The sequence below is a fragment of the Choloepus didactylus genome, chromosome 7, assembly GCF_015220235.1.
Source record: "Choloepus didactylus isolate mChoDid1 chromosome 7, mChoDid1.pri, whole genome shotgun sequence".
Lineage (NCBI taxonomy): Eukaryota > Metazoa > Chordata > Mammalia > Pilosa > Megalonychidae > Choloepus > Choloepus didactylus.
The window spans coordinates 104,471,456-104,484,488 of record NC_051313.1 but is presented as its reverse complement, the minus strand read 5'-3'; the positions used below and the strand labels follow the sequence as shown (position 1 = coordinate 104,484,488).

General features: G+C 40.4%; 1 pseudogene; it reads left to right on the top strand.

Moving 5' to 3' along the window:
- Positions 1 to 2,529: 2,529 nt before the first annotated feature.
- LOC119540687 lies at positions 2,530 to 7,404 on the top strand (annotated as a pseudogene).
- Positions 7,405 to 13,033: the final 5,629 nt, after the last annotated feature.

Genomic DNA, 13,033 nt, shown 5'->3' with positions numbered 1-13,033 from the left:
GTGAAGATTCTGGAAGAGGGGTTTTCCCTGATATTACCTCTGGGCTCACAGAAATTTACTATGCATTGTTTGTCTGGGGTCGGGGTAGAGGGTGTGTTTGCCCTTAGGCAGTGGTGTTGGAGCTGCCTTGTACAGGTGAGAGCTGTCGGCACACAACTTTTCCAACTCCCTTCAGTGACTGCACACTGAGAGCTTGAAATCAGCATGGCACAAGTATTTATACCATGGAAATAGGCAAATGGTACAGATTAGGGCATGCCTCCCCACTGCCCGGTCCCAAGAATTGGTTGGTAAACAATCACCAGCATGCCACCCCAAGTAGCCACTGAAATGCTGGCAAATGGCAGAGCCTTACTTTTGGGTAGTGGGTGATAGTACTTAAAGCGGTAACCACGTAAATGATTTCATGTGACTTTCACAAGCTCTAAGAGGTAGTCAGGGCAGTTGTTATTTGCCCCCTGTGTTAGTTTCCTATTGCTGCCTTCGCAAATTATCACAAATGTAGTGGCTTAAAACAATACAAATACGTTACCTTACAGTTCTGAGGTCTGAAGTCTGAAACATCTCTTACTGAGGTAAAATCAAGATGTCGGCAGGGCTGGAGGCTCTAGAGAGAATCAGTTCCTTACTTTTTCCGGTTTGTAGAGGCCGTCCACATTCCCAGGTTCAGGCCCCTTCCATCTGCCTAGTCAGCAATTACGTCTCTCCAACCTCTGCTTCTGTGCTCACATCTCCTTTTCTGACTTTGACTCTGCTGCTTCCCTCTCTCACTTGTAAGACCCATTACTGGGCTGACCTGGATAATCAAGGATAATCTCCCCATCATAAATCTCTTAATCACATCTACAAATTCCTTTTTGCCATGTAAAGAAACATATTCACAGTTTCCAGGGATTAGAATGTGGATATTTTTAAGGGCCCATTATTCTGCCAACCACACCCCATTTTTAGAGATGAGGAGACCACTCAGAAAGATGATGGCCCTGCTCAAGTCCATGCAGCCATCAATGGCAAGGAGACACTTGGCCCAGGGCCAGTGTGCCCTTTCCACTGCAGTGTGCTGCCTCTTTTTGTAAACAGCCCAGGGAAGGGGCACATTCTGGGGCAATGGGTAATAGTATATCTAAGGACAGACAGCCTCTGGGGGACTGAACTGATGACCAGGCCCATACTTCTGCTAACTAAGCATTTTTAGCTTTCCTTCCCAGCATCCCTGAGAGACTTGATGGGCCAAAGTACAGTGACCTAAAGTCCTTTGGAGCTGGCTGTTTAAAGTGTTGCTTGAGACATAACTGAGGACTTGCCGAGACACATGAAGACATTCCCCTTCTCCTCCTTAGCCACTCACCAGTCTGATTGGTCTCTTTGCTTTCTAGAGCTGAGCCCCCAGCCTCAAGACACATCCTCCCACTCTCTCCTCCCCCATAACCACTACCTCTCTTAGGTGAGATAATAGGGAAAGTAGAGGGCACACATCTTAAAGTTATCTGCACCACTCAATTTTATTAGAAAGTAGTGGCCTTGGGAATCCAATTTAGATGCGGGTGTATAGAGTCCTTCCCCACTCCTAGTACTCTATGGAAAGAGAAGACACTTTAAAATACACTGAATTGGAAAGCCTGTGTCCTCATTCTCACTCTTGCTCCAATTCCCTGTGTGACCCTGGGCAAACCACTTCTTGCACACCTTCATTTACTCATCAGGATTGATAGGAGAGGCAGTTGATTCAGTGAAGTAGGAAAGTGCTGGATCTGGCATCAGACTGCCTGAGTTCCACATCCTGGTTCCACCCAATGTTAGAAGGGTGAAGTTGGGCAAATTACTTCTCGGAGTTTCATTTTTCTTATCAATAAAATAGGGATGCTAACAATATCTCCATCCTTAAAACTTATTTGTAAGGATTAAATGACAGAATGTAGGTAATGCGCTTAGCACAGGTCCTTAATAAATGTTAGTTATTGGTGTGGTTGATTAGTGGTTCTCAAAGCTGCTCCCTGGAACAGTAGCATCAGCCTCACCTGGAAATCATTAAATGCAAATTCTCAGGCCCACAAACGTACTGAATCAGAAACTCTGGAACTGGAGCCCAGCAATCCGTGTTTTAACAAGCCTTCGCAGGTGATTCTGATGCTGGCTCCTAAAGTTTGAGAATCACAGGTGTAGGTGGCTCTAAAAAAAACATTTTTATTACATCCTTCTGCATACTGGGAGATGGGGATTAAAAAAAAAAAACAATACATAACCTTTGGCTCAAGCAATTTACAGTCCCACCCAATAGCTTTAACTTATAACCTAAAAAATATATTACTTGTAAATTTTTCTGCATTTGTTCATGGATACCCGAGCTTTACAATACAGAAAAAAATGTCGTTTTAGAAAGGTGTTTCCTTGTGGTTACATTTAGAGTCTGATATTAGCTAAGTGACCTTGAGTCTCAGTTTCTTCATTGTTAAAACAGGATTAATAATAAAAAGTTTGTTGTGAAGAGTATTATAATTAAATGTGATGACATATATGAAATGATCTAATATGTCAGAGGTGTCTAATAATGGTAAGTTGTATCTCAATTTGAATCTAGTTCATAAATATCATTGATGAGTATTGATTTGGCTTTATGATGTACATTATTGATATGCAAAATAAAAGGAAAATCAATCAACACATCATATGTTGAAATCTTGCTCCTGAAGACTATAAAGAGCACACATCACTTTCACTTGCTTTCTTCTGGAATTGAGGCAATAAAGACCCTCCGCACGCTCTTTGTACTTCAGACATGTCAGAGAAGTAGGTGGTGTTTACCCAAAAGGCAACGCTCAGGCCAGGAGTCAAAGGAAAGTTCAGACTCAGATGCACACTCCTCAGCTGCTTAGAGTAAAGCTTTTGAATCTCCTCAGAAACTTTCCTTTTGATTCTATTTCAGAAGATGTTATCTGATTAACCAAGCAATCCACAGATTCCAGAAAAGTGTCACCACCTTTATTTAAAATCCAGGATCTGTCCTTGAGCCTGAATTGGAATGGGGCCCAATGTCATTCCCCAAAATTCATTTCAACAAATATCAAGTTGCTGAAAGTCATGCTTTTGAAATCAGTACTTTCCTCAACCAAGAGGGCTCCCTCATATTGGAAACTTTCTATAAATGCAGAGAAGGGCCTGGGTCTTTATCATCATGTATCCTTTGTACCTGGCACATAGTAGGTGCTCAGTAATTTTCCTGTCTATGAATGAGTGAAGGTAGTACACACAAGTGACAAATGGGAGTGATATAGAAAAATAGCATATGAAGAGCTACTAAAAAGTTTGAGAAAGGAAGGAGACCATAGTGGGCTGGAGAGGACAGTAAAGTCCCCAGGGAAGCATGGGACTTGAGTTGGCCCTGGAGTAAAAATAGAATATGGAAAGGCAGAAAGGAGAAGCAAGGAAAAAATACACAGAGAAGGTAGAACATTCCAGGAGAAAATCTTCAGAGTATTATTTAATAATAATTCCCTGGTGCTTAGACATTGTCTTTCATTTTCTTCTGATAAATTACTCTGTTTTAAAAAAATCAATATTCAGTACTGTTGAGGATGCAATGAGAAAGCAGTTTTATATACTATTGGTGGGATTACAAATTGATACAAATGTTCTAGGAAAGAAGTTTACTAATATCAAAAGTCTCAAAAATGTTCATTTTCTTTATCCTAATAATACTATTTTTAAAAATCTGCTCCAAGAAAATCACCCAAAATACGAACATGTAGCAAAATGACAGCTTTAATATCCTCTGTGGTGGGGGAAAGAATGAATTTCTATCCATTTCTTTGGAAGCATGTCTCTGAAATATTGTTTTCATTTGTTTGCTTTTAAGGTCACAGTAGTTCATGAGAACAAATAATTAAGTAATCTTAAAAAAAAAACAAAAAACTACTGATCACAAAGAGATGAACATTAAACAGAAGGGAGAGCTGGCTATAGTCGTATTGTCTTCCTGCATAGTCAAACTAGTTTCATATAAATAAAAGATTTGAGGGATGGAAGAGATCTGCTTTCAGAAGAATGGATTGAGGTCATTTAAATTTAACTATTCATATATATGGTCAAGAAAAAATTATCTTTAGATGATACTTGAGGTGGAACTCTAAAGGCAATGAGGATGGTTTGTAAGCAAAAATAGAAGAATTCTGTAAATGTACACTTCACCTGGAAGACCATATTCTTCTTTTTAAAAAAATTCTTTCAGGGCAACACAATTAGACCCATAACAAGGAACAAGACTCATCTAAAGAGGAGGGTGCTCCTGGGGTAACTCAGTGACCCGTCCATTAGCTCTGCCTGCTCAGCACCCATCTGGCCTACTCTGGTCACAACTCGGATCCAATTTTCAGTCAATAAGAACAGATAATCCTTCTGGCTGCTGTGATTGGTTCAAAGATGGACATGTGACCCAAGGTGAGCCAATCAAAGAATTCCCAGCACGTTGCTAGGTAAGTGATGGGAAAAGACTCCTTCTTTCCATGTGTGTTGTTTGGAGGCTGGGGTCTGCAGTCTATTGGTGGCCATCTTATCTGCCATGTGAAGCTGGTATGAAAGATGAGGCTCGGCTTAGACAAGGGAGGTCAGATGGGAAGAAAGTATGAGCCCTGCAAGCACTGCTGAGCCTGGACCCAGCTATGTTTGATGTTAGTGTACCCTTGGACATCCCAGATACGTACATCAGGAGTCTTCAGTTGGCTTCAGTTATTCCTGATACTCTTAGGCCCTGAACAGCGGATGGGAGCAAAGGAGCTGGTGGGTGGTGTCCCAAAGACCCAGGGGCTAGGGCTCTCGCTGTGTGGGGTTAGTGTGGTGTACTAGAAATAGCCTGGACCTGGGTTGGTACCTGGTTCATGTGCTTAGGCTGTGTGAACCCGCACTGGTCTCCTAACTTCTTGAGCCACAGTGCTGCATCACTAAGAGGAAACTGAGGTGCTAGGCAGATTAAATGGACTAATACATGGAAAGTGTCTTGCCTGGTGCCTGATGCATGTGCTCCCTAACTGCAAATTCCCTTCTTTCTTTCCTCTCCCAGGCAGCTTCCCACATGGTGGGCCCTCAAATCTCTCTACTCCCACATCTGAGTGCCTGAAAACCTACCATCAGCAACTTTATCTGTAAGGTGTGGATAAAAATCCCTCTTGCATCCCTCCTACGTAGAGTTACTTTTTGTTTATTTGTTTAATTTTATTGTGGTAACATATATATATAACAAAATTTGCCATTTTATCCATTTTTAAGTCTGCAGTTCTGTGGATTTATCATATTTATGACATTGTGCCACCATCACCACCATCCATTACCATAACTTTTTCACTATCCCAAACAGAAACTTTGTATCCATCAAGCAATAATTCACTATTTCCTATCCCCTCAGTCCCTGATAACCTTGACTCTACTTTCTGTATACCTGAATTTGCTTATTACAGATAGTTCATGTAAGTGGTCATATATATTTGTACTTTTTTGTCTGGCTTATTTCATTCAGCACGTTTTCAAGATTCCTTGATGTAGTATATATCAGAACTCCATTCCTTTTTACAGCTGAATAGGAGACCATATTCTTGTTTTAGTGCCTAAGACATTTTGGCAGCATCTTTTTTTCCAGCCACATTCAACATAGTCACTTGAATATCTTCGTTGAGCTTGAAAGGTGGATTTGATTTTGGAATCCATGGGCAGTCACTAGGAGCATGGCTCTAGACTGAATATAAGAATGAGCTGGATAATACCACTTTTGATTTTCATTTTGAACCAAGATTTGACTTAAAGTAACAAGATATTTTATTGGGAGCTATGTCTTTGAAAGTGACTACAAAAGATTTCCAACAATATTTTTAGCAAACAATATTTTAGAATTATAGCTCCTCAAGGGGACTACTTTGAAGAATAGTATTTGTTGTCCAGACAAAACAGTGCATTAATTTTTTCTATAATTGGTCTCATGAATTTATAGGCATGTTTTAAATACCTTATATAATATACTGTCATGAGGATGAAACATAATATTATAAAAGTATGGTACTATTTTCACTCCTAATTCATATTTCAACAAATATTTATTTATTGAGCAACCTCTGCATTCCAGGAATTGTTTTATTTGTTGGGGATTCTCCAATATCCCCAGTACTGATTGAATAATATCATACTGTTTAACCCACTGTAAGTTCCTCTAATTAGATGTATTAATGCATCAATATTTTGGCTTTGCTGGATAATTGATTGGGGGGATTGTAAACATTCTAATATTTTAGCAGCCTCTAATGGAATTAATCCAGTGGTTCTCAAAACTTGGAACTCATTACTTGTTATATGCAAAAAGACTTTAAATGCTTTAATGACAATAACAATAACAATAATAGTAGATATAGCCAACATTTGCTAAAGCACTTACTAGGTACCAGACATTGTTCTAGGCCCTTTACATATATTAACTCATTTAATCTTTATAACAGCTCCAGGACATAGGTACTATTGCTATTGCCAGACACACAGAGGGGTTAAATAAGTTGTCCAACGTTACAGAGCTAATAAACGTGGAGATGAGATTTGAACGAAGACATCAGGTGCCATATCCTGGGTTCTACCTGCACAAACTTTTCGTATTTTAACAGTTACGTATTTAATTTACAGACTGTAAAAATACAGCAGTACAAATTAGTGATTTCATAGCATTTATTGTTTAAAACGAGGATAAGAAAACAGTGAATCCCTTTGAAGAAAATAGTAAGGGGATGGTGCTCAGAAATAACAGACGGGGCTTCACCCCCGCGCCCAGGTCCAGCCGGCTCGTCTCGGTCCGGCGCGGTTCCCGCCCCCTTCCCCCCCATCCACGCCAGCCAGGTGCCGAGTTGCGGTACTGCTACCCTCCGCACCCCTGCGAACGTGGCGCTGCGCGCGGCACGGAGCCTGCGGATCGTCGTCTGCAGCCTGCGCGTGGCCTCGGCGCCCATGTCCTGCCTGCCGCCCGGGGGGCTGGGAGCGGGCGCTGTGCCCACGCTACGCACCGGCCCGCTGTGCTCTCGGTGCAGAAATTCACAGGCAAATGTGAATGGATGAAAACAGAAAATGGTATTGGAACAGTGGGAATCAGCAATTTTGCACAGGAAGCTTTGGGAGATGCCCTTTACTGTAGTCTTCCCGAGGTTGGGACAAAATTGAACAAACTAAAGGAGTTTGGTGCTTTATAAAGTGTGAAAGCTGCTAATGAACTATTATTCTCCTCTATCAAAAGTAACAGAAATTAATGAGGCTCTTGCAGAAAATCCAGGACTTATCAACAAATCTTGTTATGAAGATGATTGACTGGTGAAGATGACGCTGAGTAATCCTACAGAATTTAATGAAGAAGCATATGAGAAATACATAAAATCTATTGAAGAGTGAAAATGGAACCCCTAAATAAACTAGCCTGAAACAATTTAATCCAGGAATATTTTAAATTACTGGAGGATAGAAATTTATAATAGCAACTTTTAGCATACCAATAGAAAAACAGAAACTACTTTGAAAGAAAATACCCTTTAACTTCCTAATGGTAGCAGATAAACACAATTTGCATCTTTTTCACATCACCCAGTGATTTCGGCTAGGATCTAGTTATTATATTCAGAATCCATGAAATTATCTGAGGTAAAAACTACTTGTAAAAATTTTGTAATTCACTGGTAATTGTTATCTTAAGCCTTACATAATACTGTAAGTTGCTTACTTCAATCCCTGGATTTGAGTCAGAATGCTTAATGATATTTTCTTTGGAAACAACTGGGGGTGGCTATCAATTTTGGTTCATTGTACAGTGTCAGGTGAAGAACAGTATTATCTTAATTTTGCAATATACCACATTTGCTGGTGCTATTTTCATACAATGAAGCAACAGCCTTGCAGCAAAATAAGAAACCCTTTAATAACAATAAAACATTCAACTTCTCCGTTAAAAAAAGAAGTAACAAAAATCAGGAAGGTGGAATGCTAACCAGTAGTTATCTTTATGACACACCTGATTAACCATGTCGGAAATAAAGTGGTACCTGTAAGGGAATAAACGCTCTCTCAGTTTTGGAGGAGAAAAGAATTTATTTACAATCTTGCAAGATAGGGCGTCCAGTCAAACACATGGAAGACTGGCGCGCGCCAGAGGAAGAGAATGGCGATCTTTAAATCTCCTACTCCTAATTCGCAAGTCCCTCCCCTGTTTCCCCATTGACTGGGTACTACAGAGGTTACAGCCTATCCGAGAACACTAACTAATTCATCTTTTGAGATTTTAATTTGTACAGCCAATCCTAGAGAGCCAACTAGCTCATTATTGAGATTTTGAACTGATCAGCCTATCCCCCTCAAATTTTTATTTTTTTTTGCTGTGAGTTCCCGCCTCTGATATTACCTCATATCTCTTTACATTCCAGTAACTATGGTTACTTTTCCATATAAGGAGCAGGCAGATTCTCTCTTCTCTTTGTCTGGGGCTTGTTTAAACTGGTTTTGCCTCCATTTCCCTTATTCCATGCTGTCTCTATGTGAAAACTAAACTTATCCCTTTCTTACAAACCATAATAAGGGAAAAGTCAGTAGAACCATAATTTACATATCTGCAGCAGATATTAGCTGATGAGATGTGCTATGATGTCAAGTTGATTTGACTCAGTGAAAATTTGACAGTTAAACCTTTCCACTGTAACCTTGGGAACGTTCATTTCATTGTCAGTAAATTCCTTTGCACTTTGGACATTTGCCCTGAATGCTTTCATCATTTCCTCCCCCTTCTACTTCCTTATGCTACTGAAAACCTAACTGTATTATAACTTTTAAGTTCTCAAGTAGAATTTGCCTCCTTCATCCTTCCTCCTATATCTCAGCATCAAGAAGTAAGGCACAGCCTTACCACCCTCCATCTTTACTGTTGCTTCCGGATCATCCTTACATTACCTTCCATCTCCTAAACTCAACAGTCTCTCCTCCCTTGAAATCCATGTCAGATTCTTTGCCCTTCTTCTTTGCCACTTTCATGTTACGTTTCCACATTCTGAAGACTCTGACTCTAACAATATTTGATAGTGTGACTACCTTTTCCTTCTTGAGAACTCTCATTTGCTCTTTTCTGGCTGTTTTCAATGCAGCCCTCTACTCTTTGCCCTTTCTCTCCTCTCCCTGGTGACCTTCACATCTTCAACCATTGTCTTTTTCCAAGTGCCTCTCAAATTCACAACTCCCACTCAAACCAGCTCAAAATACTACATTTAAAAATGAACTAATTCTCTTCCTTCTCAACCTGGTTTTCCCTCTGCTTCCTTCTCCGAGTGAATGGTAATGATCCAGAAGAGAATGCGCAGAATTACTTTCAAAACCTTCCTCTCCCCCATCACCTCGCTGCATTCCTCTGGTCACCATGTCTCTCCAATCTGTTCCTTCCAATTCTTTTGGTTTCTCTATGGCCCACCCTCACCAGCCCTCAACCAGACTATCACCTGTGCCTCACTCATGGACCACATTGGCACCTGTTCAGAAAACAGACCACTAGACTAAAGCCCAAACATGTCATTCTCTGGCTCAGACCCCTTTGAACTGTCAATTTTGTCTATACAATGGAGTTACATTTTAGTTCGGAAGTCAAAATTCTCTCCCAAACCATTTTTCTCCTTATGTTTTCCTATAAGCATCCTATGCTAGCCAGCCCAGGTCTCTTGATGCCACCTGAATAAGCCATTCATCCATTCATTGAAGAAATATTTAGAACTTGGAAATACACCCCTTTATTTTCCTAAGTGCTGGAAATATAATGGTGAACATGGTTTCTGCCTTTAGATTTAAATAACCCAAGCAATGAAAATAAAGTGTGGTAAAGTGCAAATCTAGGAGGGAAATGGGGTGCTATGTCATTCATCTAGAGGCACCTCACTTGATAGGGGCCAGATTTGGAGAATGGGGAGATAGGGAGAACTTTCTGAAGAAAGTAATAATTGACCTGGGATCTGTAGGGTAAATAAGAATTATCCATTGTGCAGGATGCAGCAGGGGGAGGGCGGTTGTTAAGACAGAGGAAAATAGATGCAGAAAGACTTGGGAGATGGACAGGAAAAAGGAAACTGAGAATAAAGATCAGAGAAAAAAAGAGGGATAGCCAGGCACTGCAGAAGCCAAGGAATGAGGTTTCTTGAAAAGGCAGGAGTCCACCACCACAGTGTCAATGCTGCCAAGAGGTCATATAAGATAAGGACTAAAGAGTATCTATAGTATAGTATTTAGAGAGATGAATGGAAGGTGAGGAACTGAATAACGCAATTGTAGACAAAGTTTTCTGGAAATTTAATACCCACCACATCTTTATAACATTTGCTCATTCGGGACCAGTCTTCCCCTCTCCTGCTTCTTTCCCTCTCTTGCCTACACCCTCACCCCTAATTTCTCTTCCTACCCAAATCCTAGGCATTCTTCAAGACCCAATTCTAATGCCACCATATTTTGAGCTTTTTTGCTCAAGAATGGATTGCTCAGGATTTGCCACATAAATTTTGCTGAATTAGCAGACTGCTTTCATCTCACTGATCCCAGGGCACTTCCTTCCTTTGTATCACTGTCATGGCACTTTCTTCTTGCTGCTTTATAATCAGTTTACTTGTACACATCTGTCTCCCTGACTATGCAACTTGGTGACGGTGAACTAGTTATGTATTAGTCATCTTTGAACTTCTCATAGTTCCCAAGTAAGCACACGTGGCACTGTCGTCATCCAAATTGAACTCGATGGACTGCTGTCTGTCTTGTGTTGATTTAAGCACATGATATATATGACTTCATCTTTGTCCTCGGGGGCAATGATTTTTAATAGTAAATATAATGGAAAGGTAAACTGGAGTTGTCTTTATTCTTTCAAAGTATTTCCATATTATTCATATGCTTTACATATTCTAAATTTTATAAATGATTATCAGGTTGGTTCCATACTTGAAGGACTATTCTACAAATGGTCTCTCTGATTTCAAGTGAAAAAACTCCTTCAGCTTTTAAGCTCCAAGTACTCAAGTAGCAACTCATTAATGAAATTTAGTTAACTATTCTTAACATATCTCTCTTTCCCAAGAACAACCTAGGAAATTGTTAAACTGAGTTAAACTAGAACAGTGACATTGAACTTTGGAGTTTTTAAGGACTGAAACCAAAGGAATAAGTAAGAGTCTTAACTTCAAAGTGCCTGATGATCATTTGGATATGGCTGATTTGATGAGGGCAAGAACAGTTGTTAGAACAATGGATGAGTTTATTATGTTGTTTTCAAAAGTTTTAGTAGGTGGGAAATCAAGACCCACTTAAACTCTCTAATGTAATTAATCCTGTTGATAAACTCCAGTTTTAAAATATTTTAGAATTTCTATTAAGCATATTTCATAATTGTTCTGTGACAAACAGTGGAATTTTTGTCACCTCCTTCCTTCCAATGCACCACCTTCACCACATTTTAAAGAAAAAGCACAAAGGGACAGCCAACTCATCACAAGGTTACACAGTGGAATTGGTATTAAAGTACATGGCTCCAAATCTTTAAAAAGCAAAATTTCTTTAAAAAGCAAAATTCCCTATCACTAAGTGTTAATATATGACAAAAGTGGATAGTGGATAGCAATGATTACTATTTTACTCTCTATTCTTTTCTCTAGACATGAAATGTTTCATAACTTTAAAATGAGGAAAGATAACCATGCTGTCCAAAATCATCAGAGATCTCCATAACTGAAAGAGTTGCTCATACTGATTCTTAATTTTCCAAGACCTCCACATGTCCCAGGAGCACTTAGTTCAGCGTTATTTCCTCAGTTTCCAAAGAAAGAGCAAAAATATTTAAGAGAAATGAGTGATTCTGGAGCAAGGGGCAAAGTCACACTTAAGTCAAAGTTAAAATTCTTCAGGTATCAAAGAAAGGAGGCTGTCTCCAAGTACCAAAGGCATAGTAGACTTTCAGTTGGTATTTGTTTGATTTATTGGTTTCTTGTTTAGCAGAGTGGAAGCTCAGCTCCTTGAGAAAGATGGCATATGTCATCTTCCATTCATGACCATGGTGCTGCTGATGCAACCTCAGGAGATTTATTTTGACATTTCTAGTAGTGGTGATGGTTTAACCTGGAAATAATCACACCTTGAAGTGTTCATGCATTTGTAAGGTGGCTGGCACGGGGTTGGGGTGCTGTCAATAGCTTTGGTTTAGAGGAAAGTTATTGAGTCTGAAGAGCAGGAAGAACTACAGAACCTAAGAGCAAGAAAGAGCAAAACTTTCCCAAAGACATTGACCTCCAAGCTGCTACCTCATTTTGCCAGCATTTCTGTTACCACAGAGGCAACTAGATGGTGCTGTCTTAGTTGGTAGAGGGATCCACCAAACCAGAAAGAGAGTGCATGCTTGTTCCAGTACAGCTCTTAATTCTGTTCTTTCCTTCAGCTCAATTAAGCAACATCAAGCAACAACTTTTATTGGGTACCAACAGTAAGACGCTGCACTATCTTTCTCCCCTGCCTCAATTCCTCAATACTCCATCTCTCTCTCTCTTACACACACACACACACACGCACACGCACACACAGTGTTGACTGCACTTTTCGAACCCTCCCAGTCCTTCACATCTGCACTGCAGGCTCGTCCTCCAAAAATCTTCCCTGAACCTATCAGCACCTCAGCTTCCTGATGACTCCCGGGGCACTGACAGCCTTTCCCCTCCCTGAGTAGTCACCCCGTGGACCTCTCTGTAGGGCTGGTTATCTGTCTTCCCTAAAGAGACCAAAATCTTCCTTCAAGCAGGCACCCTGGACTGTGCTTCTCTGGGACAGCACCTTGGGCCATGCCGGGACCTCAGGCACCCTAGATATCCATCGTGTGTTGACTACTGCTGTTTTGGGGAGAAAATGGCAGAGAAGAGGGTCTGGCAATTCAAAGGAATGGAGCAGAGTAGAGGGACTGGGAGATGGTGTGGCTTTGGGATCACATGAGCATGTTAAACATGTTGAAATTTCCCTCAGTGTTGATTCA